The sequence below is a fragment of the Bos indicus x Bos taurus genome, chromosome 20 (assembly GCF_003369695.1).
Source record: "Bos indicus x Bos taurus breed Angus x Brahman F1 hybrid chromosome 20, Bos_hybrid_MaternalHap_v2.0, whole genome shotgun sequence".
NCBI classification, from domain to species: Eukaryota; Metazoa; Chordata; class Mammalia; order Artiodactyla; family Bovidae; genus Bos; species Bos indicus x Bos taurus.
Window position 1 is genome coordinate 18276311 of NC_040095.1, and position 19278 is coordinate 18295588.

Consider the following 19278-nt stretch of genomic DNA (forward strand, 5'->3'; position numbering starts at 1 on the left):
CTGAGCTACAAACTTGAAGCAGAATTAATCATATGGAAATAATCTCTAATTCCACAATGGCATATGCTCTTCAACTTTCTTTGAAACACATGACTATGTCAGTTTTTCAACTTTCCATTTTTAACGGAGAGGAAAAAAATATGATAAATGTCAACTCCTGGTCAATATTAGAGAAATATTACATAGTGGTGGGATTTGTAATAAACCTGAGAACACCTGAGCAGGTGTTATGAATTAGGAATAGATTTGCCTGAAAGCCTTAAATAAAAATGCATTTCTTTTGATAAAAGTCCAGGAAGGCAGTCCTCAGAGGTGTGCTGATTCTAAGGTCATCAGGAAACTCAGCACTTTCTTACTGCTCTTGCACCCTCTATCAGCAGCTTCCCCCTTGAAATACAACTTGATTTTTCTAGCATTAAATCCACATTCCACCCAACAAGAAAAAGGAAAATGAAGAAAATGGCATCCTTAAGGACACTTCTATCTTTCACACACCACAGTCAGTAACATCCTACTAGTTGGAACTCCTGGTCAGACCAAACTGAAATGGAAACTGGGTTTTTAAGTGGCCATGTGCTGAGCTAAAAACTGGGAGCTTGATTACTGTTGACACTGAGGAAAACAAATATTGGGGAACAACTAATAGCCCATGTCATAAGACTACTCAACTCCAGGTAACAAGCCACGTGTGAATGTGGACCTACTGAAACTAGAAATGCTAATTATTCAAAAGAAGTGAAAAATTCATATTCTGTGAAACACTGTACAATTTTTAGATGTTGACAAGCAATTCAAAATGTTTTATGGCTTGAGGGTCAAAAATCAATGGTCTACATCCTACTTGAGTGTACTACTTGTGACCATTTATGTAGATAAGAGTAGAACACATCATGAAAAAGAGATCTCACATTAGCAATTAGGATGGCCAAGAGACATAAAGTGAAGTCATATAAATAGCCAAAGGGATCAAGAACCATTTAACCCAGAGAAAAGAAAATCTGCTGTGGACATAGTAACTGTCATTTATTATATGAAGAACAGTCCTATAGTATAAAGTTCAGATTTATATGTGACTCTAAAGGGCAAATTAAAAACCAAAGTACAGAAACATAAGTATAATATAGGAAACAAAACATAAACATAATATAGGAAAGAGTTTTAAAGTATATATTTTTTGAGATCTGTTTTGATTGACATTTTTTAAAAGCCTGTGTTTTTCTTTAATATAAAGCCCATCTAACCTAGAGCCTGTTGCACTGTTTTGTATTTATATTAGTACATATATATATAGTCCTCTTCCCTCCTAATGTCTCTCCTAGGAACAGTCCCAAATGAATGAGTTACTCAAGACAAGCTTCCTTTCAAATTTACATTTTTAAGACTGGGCTTAAAGTTAATAATAAAGTTATTAAAATTGCAAATTTAAAACTTTGTCTTATTTAAGACAGCAAATTCATCTTACAAATCTTGTTATATTTATAAATCTAATAAATTTATTAATCTAAAAAGCATATCAATAAACTGACCTTAAAGAACTCAACTTCTTTCTTTTTTATTGGTATAAGTCACAGAACATTTTTTAAAAAATCACCCTTTAAAAATATGCAATTCAGCAGTTTTGGTGTACTGGCAAACTTGGACAATCACCACTATCTAATCCAGAAAATTTCCAATAGCCCCAAAAGAAATCCCATACCCCTTAGCAGTCACTCCTCATTTGCCCCCCACATCCCTAGCCTTAAGCAATCTCTATAAATTTGCTTATTCTGGACATTTCATACACATGGATCCTACTATATGTGGTCTTTTGTAACTATATATCCACATATATATCCTACTACATGTGGACTTTTTAAAATTAGCATGCTGTATTCAAGATTCATCTGTATTGTAGCATGCATTAGCACTTCATGCTTTATTTATTGTCAAATAGTATTCCATTGCAGGGATATACCACATTATATCTATCAGTTCATCAGCTGATGGTCATTTCGATTGTTTCCACTTTTGGGCTATTATGGATAATGCTGCTATGAACATCATGTACAAGTTTTTGCGTGGATATATGCTTTCTGTTCTCTCGAGTACACAAGAGAATATCCAAGAATTGCTGGGCCACATGTCAACTCTGTATTTTACTTTTTAAAGTGTAGTTGATTTGGGCTTCCCTGGTAGCTCAGCTGGTAAAGAATCACCTGCCATGCAGGAGACCCAGTTCGATTCCTGGGTCGGGAGGATCCCCTGGAGAAGGATAGGTTACCCATTCCAGTTTTCATGGGCTTTCCTGGTGACTCAGATGGTAAAGAATCCACCTGCAATGCAGGAGACCCAGGTTCAATCCTAGGTTGGGAAGATCCCCTGCAGAAAGGCATGGCAAGCCACACCAGTATTCTTGCCTGGAGAATCCCCATGGACAGAGGAGCCTGGCGGGCTACAGTCCATGGGGTTGCAACAAGTCTGACATGACTGAGCAACTAAGCACAGCACAGCATAAGCACATAGTTGATTCACAATCTGTGTTATTTTCAAGTATACTGCATCTTACTTTTTGAAGAATTGTCGAATTGTTTTACAAAATGCCTACACCATTTTACATTCCTATAAGCAATGCATGCAAGTTCCAATTTCAATTTTTCTACATTCTTGCTCACATTTGTTATTGTCTATCTTTTTTATTCTAGCTATATTAGTAGCTGTGAGTGGTAACTCACCGTAGAACTCAACTTCTCTTAAACGATAAGCTATATTCACAAATCTATTCAAATTCCCTTAGCTGCATTGAAAATTTTAACAACCGATGTTTTTAAGCACTTCAAATGTCTTAGTAGATGAATGAATGTGCAAAACTTCCAATAATTTCAACATCTCTTATGTGTATGTGCTCAGTCATGTCCGACTCTTTACGACCCCATGAACTGTAGCCTGCCAGTCTCCTCTGTCTGTGGGATTCTCCAGGCAAGAATACTGGAGTGAGTTGCCATTCCTTTCTCCAGGGGATCTTCCCGACCCAGGGATTGAACCTGCATCTCCTGCAATGAAGCCATATTCTTTACCAATGTGCCACCTGGGAAGTCTAACCATCTCTTGTAAATCCAATAAATTAAACTTACAAAGACAATAAAACCTAACTTTTCATTTCAAGCATTTAGTACTGATTATAAACATTTTTTAAAAAAATGTTTACACTCTAATTTTTAAATGTATCTGAATCCAACTATAAAACTCAAAATGGAATCATAAACCTAATCTGTGAAATTTTAAACCCTAAATACTCATGTTATCTATAATTACTAACAAATATCTACCATCATTATAGGTATTTAACATTTCAATATTACCTATATTTATTATCAACAATTACTATATTGATAATACTATGAAGATAATTTGACTCCTTTTAGCATCTTTTAAAATTTTAACTCTTCCTGAGGTTTGAAGAACATCTACTTGATAAGGAAAGAGTTTTACCAGCTCTAATTAATTTTGATCCATTCATTATAATGAGTTGAACACCGACTATGTTTCAGAGAACAAAACAGACCAAATCCTTTGCTATGCTCAAATATTTCCACTGCAAGTCAGTGTTATTAGCATGACTTTAAAACTGACTGAAGAAATGAAAATGGGAGGAGACAGATGCACCTTTTAAAAGGTGAGAGTTATGGTTTCATACTGAAGTGGAGGAAAAGATAATAGATAAGGCGAATATGAAGATGAAATACATTATTGAAAACCGCAAAGGAGGAAAAAAAGAGAAAGGGAATGAGAAGTGGAGGCAGGAAACTGTATTAAAATCTTAGAAAAGCAACCAAGAAAATCCTCACTGAAAAAATGAATTTTTTAAAAAAAAGATGAATTTTGAGGAATGACTGAAGCCAGTGAGGGAGCTAGCCAAGCAGACATCTGGGGAAAGATCATTCCAGATAAGGAATATCAAATGCAAAGGCTCTGAAACAAAAGCATATATGGAATAGCCAAGAATCAGCAAGATAGCCGATGGAGAAGAGTAATGAGTGGAATCGTGGTTGGAGATGATGTCAGGTCAAGGAGGGCCTTGCAGGTCCCTGAGGGCATAGGAGAAACCATTGGAAAGTTTTGAGCCGAAGAGAGACACAATGTGACTTAGGCTTTAATAGGATCATGCTGGTGTCAGTGTGAGGACTGGCTGAAGAGCAGCCACAAGCAAAAACAAAGTCACTGGTTAAGAGACCAGTAGCACCCAGGCAGTCCCAGGGTGCTGGCAGTGGGGATGCTAAGAAGTGGTTCTGCTTATATTGTGAGAGTGGCATTGGCAGAGAAGAAGGGGAGAATTAAAGATAACTCCGAGGCTTTTGGCCTGAGCAACCAAAAGAACAGAGTCGCCATTAAATGAGATCAGGAACACAAGGCAAGCGGGAAATAGCAGAGGCTCTGTTGTGGGCATTTACATTTGAGATACTTATTAGACATCCAAGAGGAGAGGCCCAGCAGGCCCCCTGATACACAGATGTGGAGTTCAGGGTAGAGATACCACTTAGAAGTATATGTTTGGTAGTCATGAGTATACAAACGGCATTTAAAGCCCTGAGATTAGTTCAGATCCCCCGAGGAATGAGTGCAGAAAGATGAGAAGAGGGCCAGGACTGAACCCTGGGTATTCCAGCAATCAGTGGGGGAAATGGAGGGAAACTGCTAAAGAGCCTGAGAAGGGATGGCCAAGGAAGTAGGGGAACAGCCAGGCAGGCGTGGTACTCTGAAGTCAAGTGAAGACCGCGCTTCAGGAAAACAACCACAGCTGTGTCAAATGATGCTAACCGGCCAGCTAAGAGGAGGACTAAACGGTGACCACTGGCTCTGACTCTCAGCAAGTACATCAGCTTCCAGGCCCAGAAGAAGCAGCTTCTCCAGGAGAACTTTCCTTGCCAGATCTCAGTGGGAATTAGAAGTTTCCCTTTAGTGCTCCTCTGGCACATGGCACTGATCTATGTAAGAGCATTTAGTCATTCAACAAAAATGTATCTATTATTTATTACTTGCCAAGTGCTACTCTAGGCTGATAACAAAAAGTCAAAAATCCTTTCCCATGGAGCTTTCATTTTAATAGGGGCGTGCAGGGGAACATGCAGTGAACAACGTTAAAAAGAAAATGTGTGTAGTATATTAGAAGGTACTAAGTGCTACAGAGGAAAATAACAGAAGGAAGGGGTTAGAGAGTGAAAGCAGCGGTCATTTAAAATAGCACGCTCAGCAAAGCCTCTCTGAGCAAAGAGCGAACCACAAGGACATCCCGGAAAAGAGTATTCCAGACAGAGGAAACAAACACAGAAGCTCTAAGGCAAGAGCATGCCCGTTCTGCTCAAGGAATAGCACGGGAATCTGTGAGGCTGGTTCAGAACAAGGGAAAGGGAGAGTGTTAGGAGAGAAGCACAGAGAAGTGATGAGGCGAGGTGGCAGGTGGGCAATGGTCTTGTAGGTCATTGAAAAGACCTTAGCCTTTTCTCTGAATCAAGTGGAGACCTTGGAGGGAGTTGAGAAGAATGACGTGAGATTACCCTGGTTTCTGCTTTGATAATAAACTGCAGAGGAGGGCACCAACAGAAGCAGAGAGCTAGTTAGTAGGCAACTGCAATAACAAAGGTGAGGCTGGGAAAACTTGTCCAAAGTAGAATGCCAAAGAAGGTCTTATCCAGCAAATACTATTGAAGAGGCAACCATTTCCTGCTTTCTGCAGGCTGAGAAGTAGAATCCTTGACCAATAGTACTATTCTGTTGTATTAATTGGGGCAGGCTAACTGCTGTATCAGATGAACTACAAAATTTCTGAGACTTAACAATATACATTTGTTTATAGCTCATATAAAGTCCCTCTCTTCCAAATGGTAATTTGAGAACTTAGGATCCTTCCACCTTGTGGCTTCACCAGTCAACAGAAGGCTTTCTTATGCTGCAGGAGAAAAAGAAGGAGTCTTACGTGGTAAGTATGAATGAGCCAGCCCTTCTGCTCCAATGCCATTGGCCAGAACTCTACCATATGGCCACACGTAAACTGCAAGGAAGGCTGGGAAAGAGCCCTGCTGCATGCCCTGGAGGAAGAGGAAGCTGACCCAGTGAAGAGCTAGCCATCTTCTGTTCCCGCTGCGAATGAGCATGCTCTTAATCACCACACATTCTGAGACCTCCTTCTTCAATGCACCATGAGCTAATTCCTTTGCAGATTTTTAAATTACAAGGAGATGGCTATTTTCATGTCCACCACTGTGATCACTTACTTGCCGCAACTCTTTAAGCTTTCTGAAAAAGACCAATTTTTCCTCAGCCTAGTTCTAGAAGAAAAGCTGAAATGAATGAAGTTGTAGCAAACTGAGTGACTAACAAACTGCTTTGGGGAATACAGTCCACAACTGCTGCACACAGTTTCCTAGAGCACTTTGCACGGTTGCTTTATCACTTGGAAAGAGATGGGGAACTCATTTCACATGCACTAGAATAGATATGTAAGACCAAGAACAACAGAGATGAAAGATACACATTTGCGTTCACAGTCAGCTCTTAATGATCTGTGTGGAAGAAAAAGAAACGTGGATAATTTAAAACAATACACATTATCTTTTCTTCACTTAAGAATTTAGTCACAAATGAACGTATGCATGTCGCCACTCAGTTTGATTTTTAGAGCTGTCATTAATGACAAATAATCAGTAAACATTGACTAACTGGCTACAGGTTACACTCATAGAATAGATTGTTTTGAAGATATATCCTAAGCTATAAAATAAAAACATTCCAGTGACAGTTTAAAATGCTCATTTCAATTAAAGACAATTTCATTGGTTTGATATTCTTGTAGGCAGCCAAGGTTCACAGATTTTGTTGATAAAACATAGTCCCTGGTGCGTCTTTCTGCTTCAGTTCAGTTCAGTTCAGTTGCTCAGTCGTGTCCGACTCTTTTCAACCCCATGGACTGCAGCACGCCAAGCTTCCCCGTCCATCATCAACTCCTGGAGCTTGCTCAAACTCATGTCCATTGAGTCGGTGATGCCATCCAACCATCTTATTCTCTGTTGTCCCTTCTCCTGTCTTCTCTTTCTGCTTACCTATTACAATTTTATTATAGTAGCAGTCTCAAGGAAATGCCCAAAAAGCAACAAAAAACATTTTTTTAATTGTTAGTATATGATATAGGATTTAAAATGTAATGATAAATCTAATATTTTTACAAAATCTTATGTGGTACTCTATTAATAGAAGTGTCCTTAGTATCTTCTCTTATCTCAAAATTATAAACTTTTCACAAAAAATAAATGATTACCCAATCATCCTGAATGCGTAATAAATTATACAGATTATCTCTTCAGTAGCAAGTATATGTAAGTGTAGGGTGGGGGTAGGAGAAGATATGCAATGTTTAAAGAGAAAGAGAGAGAAACTGATCAAGATTCTTACCATTGGTTATTTCAGGGTTGCTCAAGGTAGGGTTGGATCACTAGGGAGGGGCTAAAAAATCTGTTTTTTTTTTAAACGTTTATTTCTAGTGATTATTAAAATCAGACAAGTTTGTGAAACAGCAACCTAGTATAAGTGTTAACTCCTCCAAGAAGACAGAACTTCCATCTGCTGAATTGTTTTGTAAACCCATAGGTACACTGAACAATTACTAATACATAAAATTTAGAGTAACATAAATATAGAATATCCTAAAAATTCCAAAAGAATCATGAGTGCTACATAGTTTTACAATGTAAATTTTCTAATGCTTTCTTAATGGTTGCTCTGTTTCAACACATCATTAAAATGTAACTTGTCTTGATGCTACATCATTTAGTCATTCAATAAGATATAAATTATGATAGTTCTCATGCTTCCCTGGTGGCTCAGTGGTAAAGATCCACCTGCCAATGCAGGAGACATGGGTTCAGTTCCTGATCCTGGAAGATTCCACATGCCACAGAGCAATGAAGCCTGGGTGCCCCAACTATTGACCCATGTGCTGCAACAGCTGAAGCCCGGGCACCCTAGAGCCCATGCTTTGCAACAAGAGAAGCCACCACAGTGAGAAGCCTGTGCGCTGCAACTAGAGAATAGCCCCCACTCACTGTAACTAGAGACAAGCCCATGCAGCAACAGAGACCCAGCACAGCCATAAATAAATAAATAAAATTATTAAAAACTTAAGATAGTTCATCTACTTGAGAAGCATTTTATTATGAAATGAAATATGTAAGAATTTTAAATATTGTTTAGACTTGGTCTTCCCAGGAATTTGTGGTATCAAAGATATCAATTGAATGCACAAAATAAGCTGCTAGACTTTACCTTCAAGTAATATAGTTGATTCAGAAAGCAGTTCCATAATATTTAAAATCAAATTAATCATAGCTAATGTCAAAATCACAGTAAGTGACAATCCTTCACAGTGGAAAACCATTTTTTATTAACATTTTCAAATGATTGGGATTTATACAAAGATAATTATAATACTGATTGTTAAGATAATTTAAGGGATGTTCTCACTCCATATCTCACTTATATCCTGTCCTGAGAACATAAATTTTACAAACATCTTAGATATTGGAACAGAAAGATACCAAAAAGAAAATGATTTGTCTGAAACTATTTGTCATAGTTTGCATTTTCAGTGCCAAAAAGAAATGAAGCCATTAAGCTTGGCAAGATATAGACACACTACAGTAAGGGTTGGTCGTCACTCAGTCAATGTACTTATCAAATTGCAATCATTGTTCTTCCTCGATGATAGCAAAGGCAGCTTTTGAATGTATATAAAATGCTTATGAGAAAATATTTTTATAGCATTTAAATTGCAACTACACACAGAGTCCTTCCAACAACTTTCCTAAAATTCCTTTTTTACCATCTGCACACTTATTTAGCATCTACGGTTTGTAGATTACTATTCTAGGCTCAAAGCATACAAAGAGGGATTCAATTAAATCTCTGTCATCAAGGGTTTATAATTTCATTGGGGAGGCAATAATAAATATAAAAAGGGATAGGTTATATGTAAGAAATTTTCCAAACTGTAGCTCTCTGAACAACTGTAGCAGAATCACAAAGGGTGTGTGTTAAAATGCAGATTACTTATCCCACTATCTCAGTTCAGTTCAGAAGAGTTGCTCGATCATTTGCAATCCCATGGACCGCAGCATGCCAGGCTTCCACTACCTAGATCTATTAAATCAGCATCTCTGGAGACATATTTCCAGAAATCTGCATTTTAACAACTCCATAATTCTGACTCTCAGTAAAGTTTGTGAATCACTGCTAAAAGTTAAATCCATAACAGACTGGCATAGAGTAAGAAGTTGCAGTTAATGACTCAGTCTTAACTCAAAGAGTGAAAAATATTGAAAAGAAATAAAACTGTAATTATTCACAGGAGATATTATAGTCTTTGCTGGAGAAAGAAATGGCAACCTATTCCAATATTCTTGCCTGGGAAATTCCATGGACAGAGGAGCCTGGTGGGCTACAGTCCATGGGATTGTAAAGAGTCAGACACAACTCAGTGACTAAACAACAACATTATTGTCTCAATAAAAAATCAAAGAAATTCTAAAAATTACTAAGAGTTCAATATAGATGAAGGATATACAGTCATTAAACAAAAATTAATAATGTTTCTATATTTACAATTAGAAACAGTAACTTTAAAGCACATATACTATTTATAATAGCCACAATAATTATAAGACTCCTAGGAACAAATCTGACAAAACACGTGATAAACCAAAACAGGGAAAAATAAAAACTTTATTAAAAGACAGAGAAGATTTACATAAAGAGGAGTAATGCCATGCACATAGATGGATCACTTCAATATTCTAAAGGTGGCAATTCTTTCTAAACAAATCTTTAAACTTTAAGGCAATTCAAATAAAAATCCTAACATAGCTTTTCATTTAAAAACAAAAAAGAAGAGGAAACTGTTCTAAAATTTACGGAGGAGCAAGAGAAAATCCACAGAGAAGGCGATGGCACCCCACTCCAGTACTGTTGTCTGGAAAATCCCATGGACGGAGGAGCCTGGTAGGCTACAGTCCATGGGGTCGCTAAGAGTCAGACACAACTGAGCGACTTCCCTTTCACTTTTCACTTTCATGCATTGGAGAAGGAAATGGCAACCCACTCAAGTGTTCTTGCCTGGAGAATCCCGGGGACGGGGGGAGCCTGGTGGGCTGCCATCTGTGGGGTCGCACAGAGTCAGACATGACTGAAGCAACTTAGCAGCAGCAGCAAGAGAAAATCCAAGGCAGGACAAATAGACAGTGGAGTAGAACAGAGAGCTTACACAGAAAGACATGTATGTGACGTCTTAGAAAAGGCGGAGGGAGGGCAGAAGATACCTACTACTCGTTAGCAAAGAGTTCATCTTCGTACATATATATTAGAGTCCTCCTAGAAATTGATAAGGGAAAAAAGGGGCTATATCCTGGTAGAAAACTAGAGAGCAGAAAAAGTCTGTAGATATGGAAATATAAATGACTTTTTAAACTTAAGAGACAGCTGTTCAATCTCACTCACCTTAAGGGAAATACAAATAGAAATAAGAGCAATATCCTGGATTTCTTTCATCAAGTTGACAAAGATCCAAACATTTGATAACAAACGTTACCTTAAGGGTAGGTAAGGCTATGGAGGAAAAAGATACTTTGATATACTGCTGTCAGGCGTGTACATTAGTGCAAGCCTGAATAGAGGAAATAGCCAGCACAATTACACAAGCTTACTCCCTGAACCAGCAGGGAGTAAGTAATTCCTACTTCTAGGAATTACATCGTGTTTGCAAGGGTATTCATTGTAGCACTGTATGTGGTGAGGAGCATGAAGGCTACAGCATGGTTTCAAATTCTAGCTCTACCACTAACTAATATTATGCTCTCAAGTAAGTTACTAAATCTCCCTATCCGCTGGTTCCTTCATCTGTAAAATGGAGGTAATAATAGTATCTATTCTTTGGGCTGCTGTGAGAATTAAATGAGTTAATCGATTTAAACAGTACCTGGCACATATTATACATGTGTTAGCTATTGGTATTAACATCACGGGACTATAAACAACCTACATATTTATCAATAGGAAACTTGTTGAATAAATCATGGTGGAGTCATACAACATAAAAGAGAGGAATAAATAAGGTTTTTTATGGAAGTATCTCAATATATATTGTTTAGTGAAAAAAATAGGTGTAAGCAATGTCTATAGTATTAAGAGTTACCATTTGTATAAAAAAGACAGAAACAGGAAGAATATGCTGTGTTTAAAAAAATATTTCTAATCTTTCAAACTATATCAGAAAAGTACAGATGAGAGATAAAAAGGGAAATTTTCACTGTATGACTTTTTGATTTGTAAGGCATGTGAATGTGTTACCTGCTCAAATGTAACAATTTAAAAACAACTCCAGGGACTTCCCTGGTGGTCCTGTGGCTAAGACTCCGAGCTCCCATGCAAGAGGCCCAGGTTCACTCCTGGTTACGGAACTAGATCCCACATGCCACAGCTCAGACCTGGGGTTAACAAATAAACGACTTCCCGTGGCTCAGCAGTAACGAATCTGCCTGCAATGCAGGAGACGCAGGAGACGGGGGTTTGATTCTCTGGTCGGGAAGGTCCCTTGGAGGAGGGCATGGCAACTCACTCCAGAATTCTTGCCTAGAGAATCCCTCGAATAGAGGAGCCTGGCTGGCTACCGTCCATAGGGTCACAAAGAGTCGGACACAACTGAAGCGACTGATCATGCACACACACAACCAAATACATAAATAAAAACAATTCCAGATGGATTAAAGACCTATATTTAATGAGAAAAAATATAGATTTTAGAACAAAAATGAGTATATTTAAAACTGCAGGAAAAGAAAACATTTATTTGAGAAGCAAAATGCATAAAACATAGGACAAATATTGATAAATTTATACTTAAATTTAAAAATAACAAAAATCTTTATAAAAATATAAGTCCTAGATTGAGAAAAGATATTATAAAACATGTAATGCTCATATCAATAAGAAAAATATAAAATAAGTTTGTATGACTAAACCAGTGCTTATTTTTATAAGTAAATGATATGACAAAGCAATTCAAAGAGGCTATCTCAATGAATAAAAAATACAAAAAAGATGCTCAGTATCACTAGGAATCCTGAAAATGTATATTAACAGTGAGATACTTCTCTGGTGGTCCAGTGGTTAAGAATACACCTTGCAATGCAGGGAACTCAGGTTTGATCCCTGGTTGGGGAACTATATGAACAGTATGAAAAGGCAAAATGATAGGATACTGAAAGAGGAACTCCCCAGGTCAGTAGGTGCCCAATATGCTACTGGAGACCAGTAGAGAAATAACTCCAGAAAGAATGAAGGGATGGAGTGAAAGCAAAAATAATACCCAGTTGTGGATGTGACTGGTGATAGAAGCAAGATCTGATGCTGTAAAGAGCAATATTGCATAGGAACCTGGAATGTTAGGTCCATGAATCAAGGCAAACTGGAAGTGGTCAAACAGGAGATGGCAAGAGTGAATGTCGACATTCTAGGAATCAGTGAACTAAAATGGACTGGAATGGGTGAATTTAACTCAGATGATCACTATATCTACTACTGCAGGCAGGAATCCCTTAGAAGAAATGGAGTAGCCATCATGGTCAACAAAAGAGTCCGAAATGCAGTACTTGGACGCAATCTCAAAAATGACAGAATGATCTCTGTTCATTTCCAGGGCAAACCATTCAATATCACAGTAATCCAAGTCTATGCCCCAGCCAGTAACGCTGAAGAAGCTGAAGTTGAATGGTTCTATGAAGACCTACAAGACCTTTTAGAACTAACACCCCCAAAAAATGTCCTTTTCATTATAGGGGACTGGAATGCAAAAGTAGGAAGTTAAGAAATACCTGGAATAACAGGCAGATTTGGCCTTGGAATACAGAATGAAGCAGGGCAAAGACTAATAGAGTTTTGCCAAGAAAATGCACTGGTCGTAGCAAACACCCTCTTCCAACAACACAAGAGAAGACTCTACACATGGACATCACCAGATGGTCAACACTGAAATCAGACTGATTATATTCTTTGCAGCCAAAGATGGAGAAGCTCTATACAGTCAGGTAAAACAAGACCAGGAGCTGACTGTGGTTCAGATCATGAACTTCTTATTGCCAAATTCAGACTGAAATTGAAGAAAGTAGGGAAAACCACTAGACCATTCAGATATGACCTAAATCAAATCCCTTCTGATTATACAGTGGAAGTGAGAAACAGATTTAAGGGACTAGATCTGATAGATAGAGTGCTTGATGAACTATGGACAGAGGTTCGTGACATTGTATGGGAGACAGGGATCAAGACCATCCCCATGGAAAAGAAATGCAAAAAAGCAAAATGGCTGTCTGGGGAGGCCTTACAAATAGAAGTGAAAAGCAAAGGAGAAAAGGAAAGATATAAGCATCTGAATGCAGAGTTACAAAGAATAGCAAGAAGAGATAAGAAAGCCTTCCTCAACGATCAATGCAAAGAAATAGAAGAAAACAACAGAATGGGGAAGACTAGAGATCTCTTCAAGAAAATTAGAGATACCAAGGGAACATTTCATGCAAAGATGGGCTCAATAAAGGACAGAAACGGTATGGACCTAACAGAAGCAGAAGATATTAAGAAGAGGTGGCAAGAATACACAGAAGAACTGTACAAAAAAGATCTTCACGACCCAGATAATCACAATGGTGTGATCACTGACCTAGAGCCAGACATCCTGGAATGTGAAGTCAAGTGGGCCTTAGAAAGCATCACTACGAACAAAGCTAGTGGAGGTGATGGGATTCCAGTGGAGCTGTTTCAAATCCTGAAAGATGATGCTGTGAAAGAACTGCACTCAATATGTCAGCAAATTTGGAAAACTCAGCAGTGGCCACAGGACTGGAAAAGGTCAGTTTTCATTCCAATCCCAAAGAAAGGCAATGCCAAAGAATGCTCAAACTACCGCACAATTGCACTCATCTCACACGCCAGTAAAGTAATGCTCAAAATTCTCCAAGCCAGGCTTCAGCAATATGTGAACCGTGAACTTCCTGATGTTCAAGAGGGTTTTAGAAAAGGCAGAGGAACCAGAGATCAAATTGCCAACATCAGCTGGATCATCGAAAAAGCAAGAGAGTTCCAGAAAAACATCTCTTTCTGCTTTATTGACTATGCCAAAGCCTTTGACTGTGTGAATCACAATAAACTGTGGAAAATTCTGAAAGAGATGGGAATACCAGACCACCTGACCTGCCTCTTGAGAAACCTATATGCAGGTCAGGAAGCAACAGTTAGAACTGGACATGGAACAACAGACTGGTTCCAAATAGGAAAAGGAGTACGTCAAGGCTGTATATTGTCACCCTGCTTATTTAACTTCTATGAAGAGTACATCATGAGAAATGCTGGGCTGGATGAAGCACAAGCTGCAATCAAGATTGCTGGGAGAAATATCAATAACCTCAGATGTGCAGATGACAACACCCTTATGGCAGAAAGTGAAGAGGAACTCAAAAGCCTCTTGATGAAAGTGAAAGAGGAGAGTGAAAAAGTTGGCTTAAAGCTCAACACTCAGAACACTAAGATCATGGCATCTGGTCCCATCACTTCATGGGAAATAGTTGGGGAAACAGTGGAAACAGTGTCAGACTTTATTTTTGGGGGCTCCAGAATCACTGCAGATGGTGACTGCAGCCATGAAATTAAAAGACGCTTACTCCTTGGAAGGAAAGTTATGACCAACCTAGATAGCATATTCAAAAGCAGAGACGTTACTTTGCCAACAAAGGTCCATCTAGTCAAGGCTATGGATTTTCCAGTGGTCATGTATAGATGTGAGAGTTGGACTGTGAAGAAAGCTGAGCGCCGAAGAATTGATGCTTTTGAACTGTGGTGTTGGAGAAGACTCTTGAGAGTCCCTTGGACTGCAAGGAGATCCAACCAGTCCATTCTAAAGGAGATCAGTCCTTGGTGTTCTTTCAAAGGAATGATGCTAAAGCTGAAACTCCAGTACTTTGGCCACTTCATGCGAAGCGTTGACTCATTGGAAAAGACTCTGATGCTGGGAGGGATTGGGAGCAGGAGGAGAAGGGGATGACAGAGGATGAGATGGCTGGATGGCATCACCGACTCGATGGACATGAGTTTGTGTGGACTCCAGGAGTTGGTGATGGACAGGGAGGCCTGGCGTGCTGCGATTCATGGGGTCGCAAAGAGTCGGACACGACTGAGCAACTGAACTGAACTGAACTGAACCATCTCCTACCTTCCACAATCTCTGCCTGTAATTCTACCTTCCTTCTATTGCCTACTAGTAAATGTACATATTCATATCTAAGGCAAAGTTCCTATCCTGTGTACCAAGTTCCACTCCTCTCACATACTCAAGGGCATCACTACAACAATTGTCCTCTCTTTGCAGCATTATCAATTGTTCCTTGTCTACTAAAATTTTCCAAAATGTACAAATATATTTTAGCTGTCATCCACTGACTCAGTGGACATGAGTTTGAGCAAGCTCTGGGAGTTGGTGATGGACAGGGAAGCCTGGCATGCTGGAGTCCAGGGGGTCGCCAAGAGTCAGACACAACTGAGTGACTGGACTGAACATTTTAAAAAAGACTCCTTAGACTCAATTCTTCTTCCTGCCATTACCTCATTTCTTCTTTTTACCACAAAAAGCCTTGATAGAATTGTCTAAACTTGTTTTCTCCAATGTCCCTCTTCCCAGTCACTCTTTTAATTTTTAATTGTGTTTATTTATTTTTGTCTTTGTCCAACCCAGTCCAGTGTTCTTGCCTGAAGAATCCCAGGGACGGCGGAGCCTGGTGGGCTGCCGTCTATGGGGCCGCACAGAGTCGGACATGACTGAAGCGATTTAGCAGCAGCAGCAGTGCTGGGTCTTCGTTTCCAGTTGCTGTGAGCGGGAGCTACTCTCTTGTTACGGTGCCTGGACCTCTCACTGCGGTGGCTTCTCTTGTTGCAGAGCACAGGCCGTATGGTGCAGTGGGCTGCAGTAGTTGCGGATCTTGGGTGTGCAGGCTCAGTAGTTATGGTGCACAGACTTAGTTGCTCTGTGGTATGTGGGATCTTCCCGGACCCAGGATCAAACCTGTGTCTCCTGCAATGGCAGGTGGATTTTTGACCACTGAGCCACTAGGGAAGCCCTTCCCACTCACTCTTGAAACTCATCTCATTTGGGTTTTTGCTCCTTCTGTTCCTCCAGACCTGTTTTTTATCACAGTTAACCAATGACTTCTGTATTGCTAAATCAAGGAGCAATTTCTCATTCTCAGTTGATCACTTCCCCTATCTCAAAACACTTTCTTCCCCTGCTGTGACAAATGTATAGATTTTTTTTTAGCAAATAATCTTTCTTCTCACCATTCCGCTGTGGGTTGAATACATTCCCCACTCCCCTCTGATGTTGGATTTACCCATGTGCCCTACTCTAGCCAATGGAGTATTAACAAACTTGATGCGAGCAGTGTCCCCAGGAGCAAGCACGTTTTGGACTGGTTCTTGTACTCCAGTTATCTACCATGGGAAGATCTTTTCCCTGTGGCTACTGACTCTTCATTCTGGGCTCCAGAATTAACACACATGGAACAAACTGAAGCTAAATCTGCAACCTAAAGCAGAGCCATTCATCTAGGTCCACTGAACCTCAACCAGCCTGCTGACTTGCAGGCATTAGGTCAGGTATATTGCTATAAGCCATGGATTTTGAAGTGATTTGTTATGCAGAACTGTTGTGGCAATAGCTGACTCATACATTTGCCTGCCAGGAGACCACACTCTTCTGATTTTACTCCAGGCTGAGGACTGTTCCTTCTCACTTCTTACCGCTTAAAAGTGGGGTACCCCAGGATGAAGTCCTAAAATCTCTTCTCTAGTCCCCTTCGTGGTTCTCTTAGCCATTCTCAGACCATTATATATCATGTGAAAGCTGACTTCTCCCAAATTTATGTTGCCAGGCCAGACCTCTTTCTTGTACTCCAGATTGGTAGAAACAACTTCCTACTTGACACTTCCACTTGGATATCTAATAGGTGTCTTAAATCAGTCCCACAAACAGTTCCTGATGTCCCCCCTCCCAACAGTCTTCTCTCAGTCCCTCTTTTCTTAGTAAATAGCAGCTCTTTCCTTCCAGCTACAAACACCCTGGAGTCAACCTCGACCTCCCCCCGTCCTTCACACTGCATGTCAGCTCCTCTGGAAATCCTTTTGATATTACCTTCAGTATATATATGTATATGTATAACTATATATATATATATAGTTTTTCTGTTTTTGCCTTGTAGGATCTTAGTTCCCCAATCAGGGATTGGCCCTGGGCCCTTGGCAGTGAAAGGGTGGAGTCCTAACCACTGGACCACCAGGGAATTCCCTAGAATATATTTTAAAATTTTGATTCTCTCTAACCACTCTCAGTCAAGCCGGTCCAAGCCACCTTCCTTTCTCACCTGGATGTTGAAAGAGCCTCCTAATTACCAAATTGCCTCTACCGTTCCCAACCTGCTCCTGCCCTACTCTCAAAAGTGTTGTCTTAGTGCTCCCTCTAAAAACTTCAGTTACGTGATGTCACATATTTACTCAAAATGCTTCCCTTGACCCTTTGGCCTCATTTATTGAGGTTCAACCACTCTGGCATCCTTGCTATTCTGTGAACTTGATCATCCGATCCTCACTCCTGCCATTAGCCTCATAGTTCCCACTGTTTGGAATGCTGTTACCCAGATAGACACACAACCTTGCCACTTATCTGTTTACAATTTTGGCTCAAATGCCTCCTTCAACTGAGGACTTCCCTGGCCACTTTAACATTCCAACTCCCTGTCTCCAAAAGCCCGTATCTCTTTCCCTTCTTTATTTTTCTTGGCAGCACCGATCATAACATGACAGTTGTATTTCACTTGTTTATTTATCTGTGGTATGTCATCCCCAACTGGAATGATGCTAAGTGAGGGTAGATTCCACAAGAACAGAGAATTTTTGTTGTTGTTGTTATCTGTTGAATCTCCAGAGCCTGGAACTTAAAAGCACTGAATATATATGTTAAATGAATGAATCCACTTGATTTCTGCCTACTTGAAATTTCATAATTATACGTAGGTGTATGGATAGTGACAAACACAAAAGCAAATATTGTTAAGCAACTATCTCTAGTTCCCAGTAGCCACGTCTATTAAATGGCATGTTTTTATGATGAAAGCAAAGTTTATCTAAACAGAAGGAGAAATCTTTAGCTTCTCTACTACTTAATAACCTATTTTAACAAAGAATTCCAGGCTTCAGGATCACAATAATCAAGAAGCAAGAATATCTAAATGATTAATAATATTATTTTATTTCCCTTGCCTTTAGTTTCGCTGAAGCTGGGATTCTCTTAAATTTGAGCTTTCATGTTTGTTGCTCACCCCCTCCCCAGTGGCTACTATGAGGGCTCTCAATATTTTGTATAAAACCTTTAAAATCTCCTGTTGATGCAGTAGGATTAGGTGGTGGAAGGCCACATCTGTACCTGAGTGAAACATGCTTCTTCTCCCTCCCCTTCCTCCTGGGTAGTCTGGACCTTAAAACCACAGCAGAAACTCACAGACTATGTTTGTGAAGTGCAGGGGGTCAGGACTGCAGCCCCTCCTGCTACTTTCTGGCTTCTAGAAGACAACTCAATTTTCGTTCTTGAGTTTTTGCCTCCACAATCATTAACTTCTTAGGATTCTTATTTTACCTTCCAGATATTGATGCCAGGATTTCCAAACACGAGAGCGGTTAGGAGGATCAAGATCAGACACAAAGCAAGGCAACGCCTAACATTCATTCTCACCCCACCATTCAGGCCAACCCAGGATAAGGAGAAGTCAATGTGCTGGAGTGTGCTGGCTGCAGCAGCTGCGGTTACTAATCAGGACAAGAAAGTTAACTTGGATTATATACGATTTCCTCTTCATTGCTCTAATAGTCCCCTTCGCTCCCCAATATTTGCCGCAACTCTAGTTTTTAATAAGTAGGGGTGGGGCTGACCCGCACTGGGCCTCTCACGGCCATCGGGTCTGGTCACCATTTTAGGCAATGAATTAACCCTCCGAAAGAGCCTTTCCAGGAGCGAGAACTCCCTTTTTTTTCTACCACTCCGCCGCCAGCCTCATCCTCGGCCAGGTTTCCCTCATTTCAGATTTTTCTGCAACTTAATCCTGAGTCATGCTTGACAACAGTTTTCACATTATTTAAACCTTTATTATTTAAGCCTCGAGATGACCTCAG